This window comes from Balearica regulorum, chromosome 10 (assembly GCF_011004875.1).
Source record: "Balearica regulorum gibbericeps isolate bBalReg1 chromosome 10, bBalReg1.pri, whole genome shotgun sequence".
NCBI classification, from domain to species: Eukaryota; Metazoa; Chordata; class Aves; order Gruiformes; family Gruidae; genus Balearica; species Balearica regulorum.
Window position 1 is genome coordinate 1,448,233 of NC_046193.1, and position 10,795 is coordinate 1,459,027.

At 48.2% G+C, this 10,795-nt stretch overlaps 1 protein-coding gene across 2 annotated transcripts in view; it reads right to left on the bottom strand.

Annotated features, from left to right (window-relative positions):
• Positions 1 to 2,061, bottom strand: part of FBLN2 (fibulin 2) — a 107,290-nt gene extending 105,229 nt beyond the window's left edge. Inside the window, exon 1 of one of the 2 annotated variants that reach the window (XM_075762663.1) lies at positions 1,815 to 2,061. The gene's annotated coding sequence lies outside the window, so the exon portion shown is untranslated. The remainder of the gene's footprint in view (positions 1 to 1,814) is intronic. The other variant, XM_075762666.1, reaches the window with a different exon arrangement.
• Between the last annotated feature and the right edge of the window lie 8,734 nt (positions 2,062 to 10,795).

Genomic DNA, 10,795 nt, shown 5'->3' on the forward strand with positions numbered 1-10,795 from the left:
AGTAGCTTACTGCAGTATGCTCAGATCAGCAGTCCCACAAAAGTGGAATCCCTGAAGAGCTACCAGGACTGAAGGCCTCAGCCGCTTTCTTGCAGCTGATTTCTTGCCTTTACTGGAGAAGTTAAAGCTCCAGCCACCACACTGAATTCAATAAATCCTGCTCAGAGCCTTACCCATGAGACAGAATACATGGATATAATTAAAATAATACGGCTGTTGAAGAATAAGGCAGCACTGGAAGGGGTTTGCCAACGCAGTAATGCCAATTAAGGGTGTGATTTTTGGATGATATTTTTACACCAACACCAGCCCTATTAATGGTGGTATAACTGTCTTCAAAGTGATTTTGAAGGTCCTGCTGACTCCATTTGGGAAAAGCAGCAGTTAAAAGACCCTTTTTTGGCCTCTATAGGGACCATTCTGCCATTAGGGGAAAATCTTTCATCTTAAAAATAGTTTCATCCATTCTACTAATAAGCGTGCTTTATGTCTAGAAAGCTGTATCTTTCTTAGATAATTTTATACCCATTAACTGGATACCATAAGCTGTAGTTTTTGTTATTAAACAACAGTCTAACCAAGTTATAAGTAAAGCCATGTTTATGGGATGTGCCCATAGCCTCCCTCTGCAACCAAAAGGATAAGGATGTCTAAAACAAAGATGTCCCACGAGGACAAGAAAGGGGAGAATCCAGGTGCTGAGGGTCTGTCAGAAAACCATAGGAACAGATACAATCTCAAGCACCACCCCTCTACTCATTACCTATGGGTGCAAAGAAACAAAACTCAGTACTAATATAACTCAGCAATAATAACACATTTTCGTTCAGTACCAAAAGCTTAGAGAAAACTCTCAACGCCAGTGTGGTGCCACTAAGCTCAAAGGACCTTCCTGCAGGTGGTACAGACCACGCGCCCAACCCCTCTGGCCTGGCTCCCCGCGGGTGGTTCAGCTCTGGAAGGACGGACAGGCCCCCAGCACAAGCCTTTGAGTGACAAGAGGAAGAGATAAGGTGAGGGGAGGCGTGGGGGCAGAGAACAGGCTGGCTCTCGCTCAAGCCCTGAACATGCCGCAAGCGATTCTGCTGCCGGGGGCTGGATTTCTCCACCGATCCTACAAGTCTGGTCCCCCAAATCTCCCCGACACAGCCCCCTGTTCCACTCTGCCAAGGAGGCAGCTGGTGAGCGTTCGCACCCAGCACCGCTCGCTCCAGGAATCCAAGCACACCAGCAAAAGCAGGCAGAAAGCACTTTTCTTAGTTATCCCATGTATTTTGTCCTCTTCCTTTCAAACTTCCCGTTGGTTTTCGTTAAGCTCACACGAGGCGAGCAAGCCTGCACAACTTGGAGAACACATTTACGGAACAATTTTGCCAGATCTCCCCCCACCTCCAAATGACATTTGATTTGCAAACACTCCCACCGAACCGCAGGCTGCTCTCGCCTCCACCCGGAGAGATGTTTTCAATAAAGCAACAGCCCTGAAACATCTACAGCAACTTTTTTTCTTTGACAATTTGCCACTCTCAGAACAAGAAAAAAAAAAAAGAAAAAAGAAAAAAGAGAAACAGCGTAAGGAAATATTTGCATATTCGTCCCAGTAGCCCGGAAAAGGCTTTGGATCGTGTCCCCTGCACCGAGGGGCTGCAGCCGGCTCCGCTCCGCCCGGGACCGGCGGGCGTCCCGGGACCTACCGCTGGGCTCCGCGGGAGCGGTCCAGCGCTGCTCCTCCGCGGAGCGGGGCGCCGGGGGCTGATCCGCGCCCGGGACTCCGCGCCCGCGCTCCCCGGCCGCTCCGCCACCGCTGCACTTACCGCCCCGCTCCGCGCCGCGCTGCTCCGCTCCGCGGGGGAAGGGGCAAGGGGACCCCGGGAGCCAGAGGGAGGGGCCGGAAAGCTGCGGCGGGGCTGACCGACGGCGCGGGGTGTTTGTCTAACCTGACACCGGGGGCTGCTGCCGCCGCACCGCGCTCCGCACCGCGGCCAGCGGCAGCCCGGCCTCAGCGCGGGCCGGGCGGGAGGCGAGTGCCCGCCGCCCCGGGGAGCCCGCGGAGCGGGGCTGGACATACTGAAACAATGAGATCGGCTGTTTTGTAACGCTCACGTGGAGGAGAAAAGTCTGCATCCGATTTCCTGGGGTTTCCAATTTAAAAAAAAAAAACCACACACAAAGAAAAAAAGTGGGGGGGTGAAAGCCGAGCCCCGCACCCGCCGTGGTGCAGAGCTACATCACCTCTTGGGTTTGCCCAGGTTAAGCCCGGTCAATCAAAGGTGGCTTCAAAATTGTTCTAAGTAGTGCTTTTAATTTTCTTTTCACCCCACTGCTCCTTACTAAGATCTAAGTAGCCCCGAACTTACCTCGCCGTAACCCACCACAGAAGTATCTGGTGATTTTGATCCTAATCTTTACTTCAAGAGGGTCCAGTTGTCATATTTATACGACAATAGAGCCTGTTTTATAGAAACTCATCCTTGTACGAATTAAAGATGAGTTCTTGGGAAGAACAAGGTCACTGCAGTGCTATGTCATCAAGAAAACATCCCTCAGAGGGTCTTAAGAATAACCCAGGGTGCCTTCCCCCTGCCAGGCAGCAGGGACGTGCTTGCAAGCACAGGGGGCTCGCTCCAGCACCCTGGCTCGGTCAGAGGGAGCCTGTGTCTCGCTGGATGGGGAGCTCTGGGATCTCCCTTCGTGGAGCCAGGCTCAGCTCCCCTCTGCATTTCTGCCTGTTCAGCACAAGCTGTTTCCAGCCTGTAGCCTGGCTATAGGGTCAGCCCTGAACCTCTGGGGCAGGCAGCACAGGAAGACCCAGCCGGGCTGTTTTCAACACTGCAGAGCTCCTCCAGCTCCTCAGCATTTAGTTATGGGAGGAAGGGACTGACCGAACACCCTCCACACGTCCAGGCCCCAGCACTTGTCCTGTTCGATACCCAGCAAAGCCTGCGTGGGAAGGGCCACAGAAACACGGCACTCAGTTCCCCACCAAGGCTGCCGGTCCAGCCCTCAGCAAAACGGCTCTGCACCACCAGCCTGCCCCTAGCACGGGCAACGCAGACAGCTGCCTGGAGCAACCCACCGATGGGCGTAGCAGAGCATCCGTGGTCTGGCTGCCGGCTTTGCCTGTTCTGGCAACCAAGGGATGGAGCAGCATCTACTGCTGCAGTCCGAGGTGGTGGCTCCCTGCAGCGCTTGGTCACCTTCTCCTGCCACTGCTACCCTGGAGGAGAGGTTCCTCATCATGCCCTCCTCCTCCTGCACTCTCCTCTCCTCCTCATAAGAAACACAGCTCAGCCCAGTCTGTGACAGTAAAAATGCAACACTACTGAAGGAACTTTTGGGCTGGCTCTCAGCAGCTCCCATTCACAGGCAAGTTTGAAATCTGCACAGACAAAATGTGCGTACAATTAGGGAAAAGTAGCAGTGTAAGAATTTCCATTTCTGAATACTGTGGTATCCTGTCTCTGACACAGCCAAAGCTTGGGAAAGTGGGACTGTCTAACTGTGTGATGTTGCAGTGTGTGTGGGGAAGGGGTTTGCTGCCGGACACCCTCAGGGCTAGACCAACTATACAAAATTATTGTGTAACTTTAGCCAGAGAGAAAAATACTATTTACTTTGTGAGGAAACAGTCAACCCTCCAAAAATGATCCTACACAGTCTTGAATTTCCGCTGAAGGAAAAAAGCAAGCATAGAAAGAGCAGAGGACTCTGCTTTCTCTCTACCTCTGTGACGACGTGATGTGAGCACTGCTGCTCTGAAGGTAGTGTTTATGGTCTCCTTAAATCATCCGGTGACAGCCCATGAGTGCCACTTGCTGTCACCCAGCTACACCATGAGCAGATGGGAAGCAGCAGAGCCAGCAGTAATGCTTCATCTGGGCTTGGCGCATTAAGTTTGTGGCTGAGCTGGGAGCGAGCCCACATCGGCCAGCTCCACACCCCAGGGCCTGAGTCACGCGTGTTTGAGAAAGACCAGGAGAGACCAATGGAGTCAACCCCAGGACTGTGAGAAAACTAAAACAGGAATTACAGGAGACTCCCAAAATCACTTCAGCAGTTTTTGCTGCTAAAGCCATGCTGGCCTTAGCAAGGCAAAGTCTGTAGGTAGGGGTAAAATCTCTCATCAGATCAACTGATGCACATGGAAAATACTTAAGAAGCTTTCAGGCACACAAATCCTCTCTCAGATCTAAGAGGGGGACGCAAGCTGCACCCGACTCTGTTAGATCTTCAACATGAGGTCTCCTCTCCCTGAAACACCCACTGACTGTTACCACCATTTTTGCTCCACCAGTACAACCAACACAGGCAGAGGCAGCAGGAGATCCCAACAACCAGACCCATTAAAGAAAGTTAAAAATCCTTATCCTTCTCACCACTTCTACAAGAGCATTCCCGATGCCCTTGCTATGCCCAGAGCTGAATGTATAGCAATGGGGGGCACTTCAGGAGGAAACACGACCAAAAACTCGCTGTTTGTTGGTGCACCTTTAGGAGGGGAGAGGTATGGGGAAGTCGTGTGCAGGGTCTCAGCCTCGTGTCCAGCAGCTGAGGATTGAGCTGAAGGAGAGCAATGGCACTGTCCAGGAGGATAACGGACACAGGGAGCTGACTCTACCCTGCTCTGCCAATGATCTCCTGACAAATCAATTCATACCTCTACATATCAGTCTAAAACAGCAATACAGATGCAACACAGCCCCAGAGTACCTTACTGTAGAGGGCAGAAACTCCCTCTATAAAACAGCTGGTAAGAACCTGCCAGCTCAGCCCTGCTGCACCTCACCACACCACTACTCACCTGGATAAGCCCAGGAAGTCCTAAATCTGAATTGAAAGTTGGAGTCCTGTGCTGGTGGGCCGTCCTCAGACAACGCTTTCCCTCTATTTGCCTGAGTAAAAATATGGCTCGGAAACAGGGTAATTTTTTTTAACATCATAAGATCACTTAAAATATTTTGCTTTGACTTCAAGTGACACTGAAGAACTAATACATCCAGGATTTCATGAAGTGAGGCTAAATGGAAATATCCATCATTTCTGAATGAAAGAAAACTGACAAAAAAAAAGTGTTGTTTGGAGACAGAAAGGATAAGGCAAGCTGTGTGAATCTGTATAAGATACAGAGCAGCCATCATCATTGGTGGGATTAGCTCATATCCACTCAGGGACTAGCTTTGGAAAGCAGAACTAATTCTTTGGAAGTCTGACTTAAAGAGGAAAAATGTTCTTTTGGACCTTTATTCAGCCACTTTTTGCATCTCTAACACTCTGGAAACTGAGCTCTGCATTGGGCACCAAAGGGAAGAGGGGCAGCACTGCCTCCTTCGAAGAGACAGGCAGGAAACCAGGACACACAGAGAAGCCTCTGTACATGGTGTAGCTAATCCTAGAGAACTTGACCCACTTAGAAGCAACTGGGGCTTTTTCAAGTAAAAGCCCCAAAGAAGAGGAACCAAACCGGGGGGGGGGGGGGGAGAGAAAATGTGACATTTTAGAACTTCACTGCTAACAACAACAACAAAAAAATTAGTGTTTACTGAGCAGCAATTTCCTAATTGCAGACCGGTGGGAACCACACACAGCAGTGTCCTCTACCCCTTTTTTTCTGCCACTGTAAGGCATAGGAACTCTTTTGCCACGCCTCTTCCACATGGCTATAGCATTCCCACTTTAAAGCAGTGCTACTCTGGCTGAATAACCACAGAGCAGAGCTGAACAATTGTTAAGCACGGCCAGACTCAGACTGAAATATTTCCTCACATGTCCTCATCCAACCACAGTTTTTCAGAATTTGGGAAGATGTCACAAAGCAACAGAAAACAATGCCTACTTGACCAAAGTCAGGCCATCCAACAGCATGCCTTTTACTGCTGTGTACAGTTGAGAAACATAAGAAATGCACAGCTCACATAGGAAAAACTTTTAGCAGATGTTGCTGCTTTGAAATACCAGAGAGTCAATAATCTAACACATTTCAAAGGAGAGAAAGATTGCACAATTTACAGACTAGCCCAACCCAAACAAATCAATTACAATGTAAGTCTACTCTGAACCCAGTGGAGAAAAGCTCATACTGTTCTGGCGAGTTCCGATCACCAGGACTCACGAAGTGTTGCCGTGACCTGCATGGCTGAACTCTTAACAGTGGAAAGTTAAAGAAACAGCTTACAAGAGAAGATTCCTGCGGTGCTGGATGAATGTAGTGTGAGAATTACCTACTTGGACAGTTTAGGAGGAAAACAGCATCGCCCTTTCTTTATCATCAGCCAGTTCTTCTGCAGGTATTTGGTCAAATTCAGTACTCTACTATACACATTCTGCGCCCTTGGAGGAAATAAAGTTGTACACGTGAAACAGAGTAAAGCATAATTCTTTGACCAAGGAGCAAGTGTGCCCAACAGTGACTTGCTGTTAATTTAGTGTACTGACAAACCAAGAGCACTTATAAGCAGCATTTGATAAGGTATTCTCTCAGATTCTGACATTTTACTGCATCTCAGAAATATACCCAAATATAAGATCAAAGGGCTCTTTCAAAACAAATGGCAGGAAAATTATCTTTATCTTGGAACCTGACTTGAAACTATTCCTTGTTCTCAAACTTTTTCACCATCAATAAGTACACAACGGAAAGCATGGCTCTCAGAAATCAGCACTCTGATGCCAGCAAATGTCACCTCTGACAAATTTTCAGACTGCAAATGCTACTGAGACAAATCCTCTGCCAAGGCGAGCTCTTCCTGTACCCCAGAGCCATAGAAACAGGTACAACATGCCCTCCTCCAGGGCTTGTTACCTTCATTTTTGTCACATGTCCCAAGAAATCCCAGCTGAGCATGTCAACGCACTTTAGTTTGGACTGACTTCTGATTATGCAGTAGTAGCTCAAATCTGACATCCATACAGATGTGCAGTGATCAGGCAGAGCTGCGTTTTTCCCCAGTCACCCCGTTAGTATCTCCCATTTCCTCCTGGCCATCCCAGTTCCTCTCACAGGATCTTTTGTACCTGAAGATTTTGAGAGTGAGGAAGTTGAGAATGCAATTGAAACAACGAGTTTCTTTTTATTGTTTTCATTTTTGAAAGTGTTCAGTATTGACCTTGAAAGTTTTCAAAAAACAGATGAAGCTCACGCTTTTTTCGTGGTGGATGAGCTGACTAACACAGACTGTTAAAATCCACTTCAGATTTGCAGCAGCAAATTGCATGCAGGTTGTAAACAAAACAAATATCCAAGATAAGAATGACTGCCAACATGCTACATCATGTGAAGCTACCCTCCGAGTAATATTTTGCATTACAATTCTGAAACATGCTCTTAATTTAGAAAGGATAGCAGTATTGAAATGTCATTTCAACAGAACATTACAAATATTTAAGGTTGCCCACTAAGATCCAGAGCCCACAGGCTCTTTCTGTGTGGGCTGTTTTTATGTGGGTTTTTGCACCCACATACAGCTCTGCTAACGTCAGCAGGGTCCTCTGTGGGTGCAGAGATCTGTCAGCACTGTACCCAGCCTTGCCGGATACAGCAGTAGGTAGGACGCAGGAGAGCAGCCAGTGTGAAAGCCAGGATGGCTACAGGTTGCAAGAAGAAAGTAAGCAAGGGGAAGCCTGGCAGCCAGACCGTGAGCAGGGCTGAAGAGCCCCGCGAAGCTGTGCACGCTCTACGTTGCTGTTCTTGTAAAGAACCACTCCGGTTTTTAGAGTCTGGAGTCCTCTTACGGTTTTGTCCCCTATTTGTTTGGTGCACAAACAAATTAACGTCACAAGACAGTCATTTGTCTGGAGAGAACTTACTGACAGGGCAAATAGGTGGCACTGCCCAGAGCTATTCAGAGCAAAGGAGGAATTAAGGATTGGGGCATCTGCCAAAGGGCATCAACTGAGCAAGCAGAGAGGGACTGACAGCAAAGGAAACAGAAGGCAGCAAAGGGCCCCTGTTTGATAACATTGGAGCCTTGCTTCTCCAGGTCCAGTTAGGATCTGAGCCTGGCGCAGGGTGTGCGCAGGGGAGCAGGACTGCCACGGCTCTGTGCCCCGAGCAGCAGCCCCAACAGCCGCACAGCGAAGAGTAAGGGCAGCAGCCACCTGCCAGGGAGGGAGAAGGGATGAAACTGGAGAGGCTGCAGGGGCATGCAGCCAGCCCCAGGCAGGGTGCAGGGATAAGTGTAAGCTCTTCCTTAAGTTTGTGGGGGCGTTTTTTTAATCCCTTGCCCTTTCAGTGCAAGCAAGGACTTGCCAGGCTTTTAACCTGAAGTAATTTGTATCTTCTCATTCCTTTACTAGATTTTTAGTTTACATACCTCCCAAGTGCCAAATTTTACCTGCTCATCTTCTACTGCCAGGACTTTTTCCCCTTTGTGGAAATATTTCTGCTTGCAGCAGTGTATTGGCTCATATTTGTATGGCCATCTTAAAATTAAGAGTTCTTGCATTTGTTTCCAAGATGAGCACATATCCATCTCCTGCTGCAGTATCCTGCAGCTATCAGAAGGAGCTGCTGCTGCTAAAGTCAGCATCTTTGTCCATGTGCACAATGCCCACGCCACAGAACTCCCCCAAAATGGCGTATGTGTGTTTGCCATGGCACAGACAGCCCTGCAGGCGTGTTCTTGTGCATCCATATTTCTGTTCTTGTAAAAAATCTGGGATTCACTCCCATGACCACAACATTAGTTCTGTGTGCTTTTCCCAAGTACCAGCCTATGCAGGATCCCCCTTCTTTCCTTTCCAAACTATAAAGTAATTTTGTAAAGGTTTCATTCTGGGCCTCAATATTCCTACCTAGATTCCAATTGCAAGCTTGTCATTCCCATAACTCTCACCATTACCAACCCAAAATGGGAAGACTGTGTCTTCATCCCTGAAGCCAGGTATGATTTCCATATGCTATTTCTGCATTTCACTGCATGGGAACTAGTGTTTCACAAATTTCTGCTTTGCTATCTGGAGTTGCCCGCTGCCTTTTTTGCCCGCTCCCCAAGTTACCAGAAAATTGCCAGAAACTACCCTTGAAAACTGCTAGACTCATAAATAAGACTGACCCTCTCTCACCTCTAGTGCTCACAAATGCAGAGGGAATCACTGTTTAAGCCTTCCACAGTTCTCCACTCTCCAGCAGGATCTCAAATCCCAGCTGCACTTTACATCACCGTGTTAACTGAGGCCGTTCCTCTGTCTCATCTGCTCCAGATACCAGGCACTGCTCAGTCGCACAGAGGAATCTGTTCTAACCAGCACCTGAATTTTTGCAAGGAGCCTGGTGTAACCCCAGCCACAGTGACACACGAGAGTAAGGCAGAGACCACCACTGCTGATGAGAGGTTTCCGGCTCAGCCCACACAGGTAGAGACCTGCTGCCAATGAGTGCAGGCCACTGGCAATAACCCCTGCATTTGGGAGGTACGGCTTGGTCCTCTTTGACAAAGATGTGTGTAAACCCTTATCATTACTTGACACAGATCGTTGTTTTCCTCTGGTGGATGGCTCAGATAAAAATGTTTGCATTGAGGCTAAGAATGCAGGGTCCGAGCCCTGGTAACATCCTGCATTTGTAATAAACACCTACCATACAAACAAACCACCCGAATGGCTATTTCCCCACATATCACAAAGTTACCCCGTGCACAAGTTCCTGTTTGATGCTGCCTACTATCCCGAAGGAGCATGACAGACAATTCCTTGCCATAACACCTTTCAGCAGCTATTACAAGCCATTACCATTAAAGCACTTGAGAAGCTGCCCTATCCGGGTGTGGATCCAGCCAGGAGATTGGGGATCCAGAGCTGTGCCACACTGCCTGGGTCTGCCCTCCAGTAACACACCAACATGGGGACAGATGTGGCACAGGCTGCTGGTTTTACCACTATATCTATCTCTTGATCCCACCAGGCAGTGGTGGCCACCACCAGAATACTCATTTTCACTTTTTTTCCCCCAAAAAGCTATTCTTTAGTAAAAGCATCTACCTCAGGCTTTCAGCACCTTTTCCACAGAAAAGCTAGCCTTATGTTAAAATAAACCAATTGAGTTAGAAACTAATCTACTCTTATTTAGTATACAATTATCATTGCTGATTTCCTTGCTTGTTTAAAGATGCAAATGATTCAAAGAAACAAGTAAAATTGTGTTTTGACTGCTGTGGGGAAATGGGTGACGGTCACCAAGTGCTGGGAGACCATCTCTCTCCTCTAGCCAGGAACAAGGGCTCACATTAGAGGCTTCCCAAATTGGGTAAGGTGTGGAGCTAGTAAAAACTTGAATCAGCCTAGAGACCTGATGATTAAATCTTGGAAAGCTGAAGGCCATGTGAGCCGGTTAGTACTGACTTCTGCTGTGATGGATCTCTAACAACATGTGAAAGTTATCATCTACCGAGGCAAAACATCCCTGATGTTGGGCAGCACAGGCACACAGCTAGCCAAGTTCTTAGCAAAACCATCTCATGAGGTCCACAGGGACTATTTGGAGATGTCATCCTGCACGAATGCACCTAGTTCACACAAAATCATCTCAGTTCAAAGTTAAAAAGTACTCCCAGTGTTACCTGCTCCAGAAAATTCAACTGAGACATTTCCTCTTCTTTTTTTCCACCGTAGCTGAAACTGCAGCTTTGGAGCCAGATCCACGCAACAGGCATCCACATGCAGCACATACTTCTTTGCCGAATTTATGGATGCTGCTGTGTAGGAAAGTAACAAGGCTGTAGTACTATGTGGCCCTGGTTTGTTCATACTCAAAGGCCAACTCATGACTGCCTTGGATATGGTTCTCCTGTTACTACTGAAG